Source organism: Ambystoma mexicanum, chromosome 9 (assembly GCF_040938575.1).
Source record: "Ambystoma mexicanum isolate Mex_15411 chromosome 9, UKY_AmexF1_1, whole genome shotgun sequence".
Classification (NCBI taxonomy): domain Eukaryota; kingdom Metazoa; phylum Chordata; class Amphibia; order Caudata; family Ambystomatidae; genus Ambystoma; species Ambystoma mexicanum.
In genome coordinates, this window is record NC_090931.1 from 1,173,775,139 (window position 1) to 1,173,785,133 (window position 9,995).

The window sequence follows — 9,995 nt, forward strand, 5'->3', positions numbered from 1 at the left end:
TTTCTATAACTTTTGGTTAGTTAGAAAAATACCTGGGCTTAAGGTGGTGTTACCTGAAAGCCTTCGTTTTCTCGTCTACCTTTTACTTTTGGGGCTCCGCTCTCTGGGCTGTGTCCTGCATACTCCATTGAGACTCGAGATTAGTGCATTACACATTCATAAAGGTATGTCTATCACATCCGTATTATGGACACTTTGCAGCCGTGCAAGTGTAATTTTGTCTGGTACTGGCACTGGGACAAACATTGACCTATTGCATAAAACACATTGTTCAATGCATTTAAAGCTGGGAAACTTCGACTTGGTAGTGGTACACACATGCATTCAAATAATGCACGTTCACCTTCACACGGAGACTGTGTGGCATTTGTAGCAAGAGCTTTTCCATGCAATGTTCAAATATATTCCATGGATGAAGTTGGTTTGAGCAGCTGTGTTATACTCAAGAGAACTGCGTTCCTAGGCACAACATTAGCGCTAAGAAAAAGTTTGCCCAAACACACATTCTTTCAATCCATTTTTGCAGCAGGGTAATAATGCTTGCCCTATTCCGAATACAGAACCGCAGACCGTGCCCCACTGCAAACAAATGAAACCATGTATTTCTTTCCCTAGGACAACGTGTGCCAGATGTGCCGATGCCGTCCCAAACGGCTCTTCTACCGCTGCACCCGTTCTGTCATAAGCAGCGACACGGGCTGCTGAATCAGATATAGGCGTGAACGCGTGCCGAGGTGTGTGACCTGAAGCCCGTGATTTAATTAAAGGAACTCGCCAGCGCTTGCACGATAACGGGGGTTCAGCAAAACAAAATATCCCTGTTTAGGTGCAAAGAAAACGAAAATAGACATGCGCTTACCGTGCACCACCAGGGCAAAACATACATGCACCACTAACTAGATCCAAGCGCAGAGAGCAGTCAGATGCTAGTTTACAAGAAGTTATTTTATTCACTTAGCAGCACACTTAGCATACACCTTTCTAATGTACACTGTTAAACACACAAACCATGCTTTCTTCTGCATGTTGCTAATCTAAGTGCAGATCTTTGTTTCTGATACGCGAGGAATGAAAAGGATCACTAACCTGCAATACGCTGGCGATTGGCGTCTCCTGAATTCAGCCCCTTTACATCTCACGCTGCACAGGGCTTGGCGAGCGATTGCCGAACACGTTTTGCAACTTGTATAAACTGGCTGTGAAAGCTGGTGCCAGGAGAGTGAACATGGGCCGCTCTTCTGCAAGCTCGCAAACAGATCTATACACCGAGTGAGAGGACGAATGGAATTGCAAGGACAAAGGTCACAAGAGCACTGAAAAAGCACAACTGCTATGCCAGAGCGGATGCAACGTTGAAAGTGGTGGATCAAAGCTAATTCCCTCCAAGCGGCCCTTGGCCTCAACAAACAGAGCATATCTCTGTTGCAAGAAAATAGGCCATTGCCTCCCGGTCAGAGAAGTAGTAGTGAACACTTTTATTCGGCTTGCACCCTTTACAAAGAAATTAAAAAATAGCCATAATCATACATATACAACATTTTAAACGAACTAAAATACATGCAGATCTACGCACCAATTTATAGACGTTCTATATATGAATAGAAGGGAATACAGCCCTCTCTCCATGGGTCACAAAGAACTTCCTGAGCCGAACACTATTTTTCCCCAAAATAACCTGTCCTTTTTCAAGTTGGGCAGAACATGAACCAGTGTCAGTGAACCTTACTCCAGGGTAGCCGTAACATTTTACGTGCGCAAGACTAGTACCATCAACTGTCAGCGAGCATTCACAGGACTTCGATCTCATAGACCTGAATACCAATGCTGTGGCCTTAGTTTTATTCAAAGTCAGGCCTAATTGAGGGCATTTACTGACAAAGCAATCCAGACAGTGCTTGATCCCCAGTGGTGATGTTACTAGCAACACTGCATTGTCAGCAAAGAAAAATTGCTGGTTTCATATCGGTGCCTAGCCTTGGGGAATCAAACCTTTCTTCTGAACATTTAGTCACCAGTTCAAAGATATCCACATTGATATAGATATAGATATAGGATAGGAGCGAGGCAAGGACACAGCCTTGTACAAGACCCCTGTCGACCCTGAATTGGTCAGTGGTTTCTCTCGTAAAACCCCACCTCACTACAGCTGTATTGTCAGTGTAAAGCTGACAAATTGCTGCTACCAGGGCATCGGCACCCCCCTATACATTAGTACTCACCAAATCCGCTTTCTTAGCACACAGTCAAACGCAGTCTGAATATCTACAAAGACTGCATACACTCTCGTTTTATTCAGTAAAGTATATTTTCATAGGATGAGGAACACATGAAAGCATCGATCTACAGTGCTGGTCCATTGTTGGAATCCAGCCTGGAGGTGGGAGATAAGATTATTTGAAATTACCCAATCCTGCAAATGATGTAAAAGTACCTTGGCAACATTTTGTCCAATGGCATTGAGCAGTGAGATTGGCCTGTAGTTGTCGGGCTTATCATTGTCCCCCTTTATGTAATTTGTTAATATTCTGGCATTGTGCCAGGAGTTGGGGACCTCATTAAATCTGGCAGCTGCTGTGAAAAATGTCCAGAGAATGTGTGCCCATACATTGGGCTTATCTTTCAGCAGATCAGCGGGTATCCTGTCAGGTTCTTAATTTATGGCCCTTGGAATTGAGAATCACACTGCGGTGGTAATAGTCAACACTGATTTTTCACATTCAATCACCCCTGAACACTCAATTGCGGACCCCTCGACATTAGTACACTCAGTTCCATACAAACCACTAAAATGATTGAACCAATCTTCTGGGGGAATTGAGCAATGTAGCATATTATTGTCTGCTCCCTTTCTATCTGCCACAAACGACCAAACAACCAAAAGGTCTTACCACCTCCACCCCACTAGCCACCTCTAAGAGGTCATCCCATTTCGCTTTGTGCTGTGCTTCTTTTTCTCCCTTGTATTTGGCTGTACATGAACACAGCTAATTTTTGTTCACCTTTCCTTCAATGGACAAGCACTGCATTAGATCTTTCTTAGCCTAGTAACAATCACAATCAAACCAATCAGCCTTTCCTATTGTTCTTTTTTTAATCTTTTGGCCCAGTCGTGTAAGCAGGGGGAAAAGGGCCTACAACCAAATAGTCAAATTCCATCAATAGTTGCCTGTGATTGAGCTACTTTCTGCAGGTTTTCAATATTTACCAATGAAGGTTGATAGATGATTTGTTTAGTCCCAGTTGACACCATATTATACCATTTAATAGTAAAACATGCACTTCGTGAGATCCTAATGATTACAGTAGGGGCTGGGGGTTTGTAAGCTTCGCCCCTTAGTTATATTAGAAGCAAAAGGGGTTTTTGGTCACTTTCTCTATGATCAAGGATGTTAAAGTCATCCACAAGTTTCCAATTGATCACCAGCCTAAAGATTTAATCAATCTATGAGGAACATTCAAACCCAAAGGAAGAATTCCCTGCAGGACGATCCCTGCTGCATCGTTGGTTACAAGCCCTTAGATTAAACACTTGTAGTATCCGGGCTGAATCTAATGCATGCTTGTGAACCAGGGGCAGGAGGGTTCATCTGCTTCTAAGGCTGGAATCACTCACACTGAGTCTTGTTCATCCCATAATCATTTCAGTTCCCTTAGGGGCTCAAACTTCAAGTTGATGTCTGTTCCAAAAAAAATGTGAAGCTCGTCTGGCACCAAATGGTCCTAACTGGCTATAAGTGCTTGCAAAAGTAATAGGGTGCCCAGCGGTTTCATCCCATATGACTCGTTGTACATATTGAATAGTAATAGGATATGCCCATTTCTTTTCTTCACTATTACTAGCTGTAGATCCGGTGAACTCAAGTAACTCATCTCTGTTTCCCACCTAAGTTCGGCCCCCACTAGAGTAACCCCCCATGGTCTTCCTCTGGCACCTTTTACTGCTAGGGTGTTACATGCTTTAAACCCTTGATGTTCATTGGGTGAAAGGGCCCAAGTTTCCTGGATACGTATCTCACAATTCCTTATTAAAGCTATGATGATAGGTTATTTATAATGGGCTTAATACCCAGAGGTTACTAAGCACGGACCCAGGGATCAAACCTGTGTTGCTCTGTGTCATCTTGCTTCCAAGGTGAGGCCGTTGCCTCTGAGCTATCCTCCCAAGACTATTCAATCATGGTCCTCTAGGTACCTCTTATGTGGGGTGCATTCAGCCCATAACAGAAATCCCTGTCATCTGAAAAACTGCAGTAAACATTGCCACCAAAAATGGCTGTGCTTTGTTCCCTGGCACATGTGTGGCAATCATTTCAACCCTGCATTGAAAAACGACCCTGCGTTTGCTTATCTTTCATGTGCATAACAAGAATTTAGGCACTGCATTGAAGGTCGGCCCTGCATTTGCTGTATTTCATCTGAATGTTTGCTTCTCTTTCATCTGCATAACAAAAGGTTATGCACTGCATTGAAGAATAGACCTGCATTTGCTTAATTTCATCTGCATCACAAAAAGTTATGCACTACATCAAAAGAACAGCCTTTTCTTAGTGTTACTTCACATGAGGGGCAAGGATAGCTACATTGTAACCTAACACAGCTTTTCTTTCCTTTCATGTGAACCGCAGCGCTCAAAACACTGTAAATTGAAAAAAACGGCTTGGCTTTTCCTTTATATTTCTCATATCAAAGAACCCTGTGCGGTTCCCCTCCGTGTCCATGGACCAAGAGTAATTGCAAACCCAGTCAAACGGACAAATTAAAAGAAAATCCCATGACTGACAGAACCACATTTCAAACACTAAATGAAATACGTTTCGCACACGTGTGAAGGAAAATAAGGAAAAATGACGGTTAAAAGCCACAGTGAATTGGTAGCTTCTGCTTGCACAGAAATGTCAGTGTGTGGGTGTGGGGTTGGTTACGCAATGTACAATATGTTTGTTCCCACAGGATTGCAGTCACCTTGGAAAAAGTCTCAGAATACTAGTAAAACCAGTTTTTGGGCTCAGGCATAAAACAGAATTGAAAGTCTAGCCTCCCACTGGAACTCACATTAATTAGTGAACCATTCTGCAATGACATGTGATGTGGCGGAGGGCATGATGATCCTCTGCTCTGCCAGACTAGAAGACAGTACTGGCAGGAAAGACAAAGTAAGCAAGTGCGGCTAGTGCTTGACCAAGAAGTGTGAGTTCCTTTTGCACCCACTCGCAAGGACAAACTGACAACATTCAAAGGGTGCAATACAAGTCTTATGTTGCAAGCTGAGCCAGGGGGAGACATTTGGTTGTGGGGGAGGAAGTCCCACCCTCCCGTATGTGACAGATACTCCAAATTTACTTTAACAGAGTTATACATTTTAGGCATGATTACCAGCATTCAGATTAAGAAATAATTTAGTTGTATGATATTTTTCCATGTGATTTCCAGGCAGAGTTTTAGAGACTAAGGGCCTCATTACACGGTAGGTGCTAAAAAACGGGATTTACCGGCATGGCGCTATTAGCGTGTCCGCCCTCACAGGAGACCGCCAATAGCGCACCATTACGAGTAAGCGGACAAGCGCATAGGGCCATGCCGGTAAATGACCCTACCGCCATGCCGCAAAAGCACCTTACCGGGCCCGCCCAAAGTGCTGATAGCACCTCCGCCCTCACTGTACATGCTATTAGCGGTCACAGCTATTAGCGATCACCGCTATTAGCGGTGACCGCTATTAGCATCGACCGTTAAATAGCGGAACAGGAAATAGCGTCATCGCCCCGGAACGGGAAAGAGCACGGCGGCCATCTTTAAAAACACAATCCATTGCCATTCTCTGCCCCCTGGACCATATTGGAGTTGGGAGCTGTGTGAAATCAACAGTGACAACTGCATCATGCCCAAGGCCCTGAAGAAAACCTGTGACAGGCAGCGGAAGGAAAAGTATACTAACGAGGAACTGGTCATGTTGACACAGACCCTTGCAGAGCATGCAGAGGTAGTCTTTGCCAATGACATGCGCCGCGCCACCTTGCTCAAGAAGAAAGCCATCTGGGAGGAGGTGGCAGTCAAAGTCAGTGCCGTGGGCACCAGCACGCGCACTGTGCGCGAATGCAGGAAGAGGTGGGACGACCTCAGGCTGCGGGTGAGGGGCATCCTGGCGGAGAACCACCGCATTGCCAGTGCCGGTGGAGATGACTCCCCAATACGCCTGAAGGAATGGGAGGAGACATGCGCCAACATGATTGCCACCGAAAGCATCAAGGGAGTGGGCAGCATGGAGGTCGGGTGGCTACCACTTCCGTTGCAGGTGAGTGTACACATGACAGGATGCGGTGTGAATGTACAGTCACCCCCATATGTGAGCACAGACCCCACTCATGCATGGACACACATCCACACATGCATCCATCCATCACCATGTCAGTGTCAGACCCAAACACACACACATGCACACATCACCAGAGACAAGTCCCAAACGGAACCATGCATGGATGAGGCACTGAACTGGCACATCACCTGCATCCACAACTGCTAAGTCCCAATGGCCACAACTGCATCATTCCTGTAATTTACATTGAGTATATTGAAACGCAACCAATGTCATCCCCCTTCTCATCCCTGACAGGCTCACATACAGATGGGGAGGATGCTGCTGATCATCAAAGGCACCACCTACATCCAAGAGGCCAAGGGCACAGGAGCCAGAGGAAACCCCTGCAACATCCAGGGGCAAGGGTGGAAGGCCACACCTGAAGAGTGGCAGCCTACGTCACAGTGCCACTGCCAGGGCAGCAGTAGCTGCACCACCAACTGTGGCCCCACCACCGGAGGCAAACCCACTGTCAACAATGCCAGACACCCAGGGCCCACCATCAGCTGCGGCAAGCTCTGCTGGTGAGGCAGCCGCCACTGGCCCCCAGTCCGATCCAGAGGACACCCTACTCCAGCACATGGAGATGCACACCCCAAACCCCCCAGGAAGCCCAGAGCCAGTGGCATCCCAGACCCCTGGTTCTGATGGGACTTTCGAGGACACCAACCCTGCAATAATGTCACCCATGCTACCATCACCTGTTGCATTGGAGCCATCTGAGGGCACGGCATCCAATGCACGGTCACCCGGCACTGACCTCCAAATTTCCGCCACCCTGCAGCGCCAACAGGAGCTGACCGTGCTGGTTGGCCAGCATGTCGCTGAGGCTGCCAATCTCACTGAGAACATAGTTCAGACGGTGAGGCACTCCACTGAGCGCATGGACGCCAACACGGACAGGATATGCAATGAAACTGCAAGTCATAGGGAGGTGCTTGTCCGCATGGCAGACACAATGGACCGGCACTTCCACCAATAAGGCCAGTCTGCCCCATCCTCGACTTCCGGGTCGACACAAACCACCAGGCGCACGTCTGGCAACCCTCAAGACCCTTCCAAGGACAATTGTAATTAGGGGGTTAATGGGGATACCCCAGTGTGCATTGGCCATGGCAGAAATGGCAGAGACATGAGGGACTGTTGTGGGGGGTGGTGGGAAGGGTGTTATGGGTCTGTTGTGGGGGGGGGGAGGGTGTTATGGGTCTGTTGTGGGGGGTGGTGGGAAGGGTGTTATGGGTCTGTTGGGGGGGGTGGGAAGGGTGGTGGGATGTTGTGGGGCTTGCACTTCTTCACCTTTATGTTAGTCAATACACTGGTTTCTGATGAAAACACAGCCTTGGACATCTACATTGTGTGTGTGTGTGTACTTCATTGGCGACAGGGTCCATTGCGTGCTCTGAGACATACACCAGTGCATTCCTCCCCATATCCATGTGACAGTACGAAAACATTTTCCGCAGATTGATTGGCTGATCAGATGCTGTCTCACAGCACGTGCCTCCTGGCCATCCCCTCTTGCAACGCCTGCATCCCCTTCACCTCCGTCCACATCAACATCATCATCCTCATCATGTGCTTCTATCCCAACGTCAGGGGGCAGTGGGTTATTCCGTCTGTCACACATATTGTGCAGCATGACACATGCCATGGTGATCTTGGCCACCTTCTCATGTCCATACAGGAGAGCAGCACCAGACCTGGTAATGCACATTGAACGTGACTTCAAAAGTCCAAAGGCCTGCTCAGTCACGATGCGGGTACTTGTATGTGCATGATTGATTACCTCCTCGTGCCTGTTCTGTGGTCTCCGTACAGGTGTGAGGAGCCAGGTTTTCAGGGGATAGGCCGCATCACCTGTATGGGGGGATGAATGGGGTCCTGTTACTGTTCACCTCAAGGGCGGCCTGTTCACATCACACAAATTGACATAGCATTGTGATGCAAGTGCTAAAATGAGCGCATACATGCAGATGGTCTGTGTGACAGCAACGTGCAAGTGTGTGGCCGACCCTGCAAGTAGAAATGGCACAATAATGCCTACAACAGTAGTTTTCACATGTCCTGGGTGTGGCCAGGTCTTAGGTGTCCCTGGGCCAGGCAAATTTTGTAGCACACTGCATGTGTACTGACATTCTGACACCAATGTTGCCATGCTGTGAAGCATCACTTCAGTGGTGCTATAGGTGTGTGGTTCAGTGCCATGTCTAGGGGTGTTCCCTTTGCATGCATTCAAGGGTACATTGCTGGATTGATGGTGTGATGCGCTGATTCTGTATTACCATCTTGACGCCATGTTGATGATTTGTGTAATATGTGGCGTGGCATGATGTGCAATGGGGATGGATGTGTAATATTTTGCAGCCTGCATTGTTCTCATAGTCGTGCACCTTCAAATTGCATGTGGATTCTTCTCAGGTACATCGTGGCCTTCCCTGAAAGACATTGGCGTACATCTGTATGTCCATTTTCCCTACGGACGCCAGTCAACACCCAGTTGGAGTATGTATCTTCCCCCCCCCCATTCACACCCAGTTGGAGTATGTATCTCTCCCCCCCAAAATCACGCTGCCATGTGCTTGCCCTGCTACTCACAAAGTAGCCACGTACGTTGTCCGGTGTGTCGCTCCATGTAGCATGGCATACTTGAGTCCCGCAGAACCATGGAATCATGTGTTGATCCTGGGAATCTGGCACAGCAATGTGTGATTATCTTGCTGGCGTCACATACCATTTGGGCATTGATAGAGTGGAATTGCTTCCTGTTTCGGTACACTGCTTCATTGTGATGTGGGATCACCAATTCCGCATGGGTACAGTCGATGGCCCCGATGCAACTTGGAATGCCTGCCAGTGAATAGAAGACAACTTTTGTGTTTGCAATCTCCTGGGCAGTCTGTGGCATGGATATGTGTTCAGGTGCATGCTTCAGGAGTGCATCGAGTACCTGGTTCAGCGTGCATGAGGATACTGGTTGTGAGATGCCATGCATCTGTCCCACTGTATGCTGATGGGTGCTTGTGGGCAGGAAGTGGAGCACACTCACCACCTTCAGTAGCGGGGGGATGGCAGTTCTGATGTCTATGAGGCTCGCAATGTCGTCGTGGATCATGTCCACGATGCTGGTGATGGGTGCCCTGTCCAGATGGTACAGGGTGTGTATCTGCTCAGGGGTCAGGTTGAATGGACTGGCTCTGGTCCTGGGTACTGGTGGGTGCCTCTGTGGTATGATTAGGTGCCGTTGTGGTGCCTGCTGTGCCTGTCTTGCCCTCCTCCTCCTCCTCCTCCTCCTGCGTCTCCTTTGTGCTGCCTGTTGTTGTAGCAGCTGCGCTGCAATGAGGTCCTCCAGGCCATGTAATGCTGCCAGTATCGTAACCATCTTGGTGTGGGGAGGGGTGTGTGAAGGGGTGTGGTCTGCTCCTTTCGAGCTGCCACAGTCTCCATTGCCTTCACTGTGCTGATTTGGTCCACCTGTGGCAGGTGGGTACACTGCCCATTTCCCTTAACGGGTGGTCCGCGATGCCGGTATTTGCACCATGGCGGTAAGGGGTTTGGGGGGATTTACCATGCCACTATTTGCATGTGCACTGGCCTTGTGATGCTGTGCTAATAGCGGCATGGCGTAATTAACGGAATGGCG

At 48.0% G+C, this 9,995-nt stretch overlaps 1 protein-coding gene across 1 annotated transcript in view; it reads right to left on the reverse strand.

The window, feature by feature from the left end:
- Positions 1-1,243, reverse strand: part of KYNU (kynureninase) — a 1,315,291-nt gene extending 1,314,048 nt beyond the window's left edge. Inside the window, exon 1 of the mRNA XM_069617389.1 lies at positions 1,087-1,243. The gene's annotated coding sequence lies outside the window, so the exon portion shown is untranslated. The remainder of the gene's footprint in view (positions 1-1,086) is intronic.
- Positions 1,244-9,995: the final 8,752 nt, after the last annotated feature.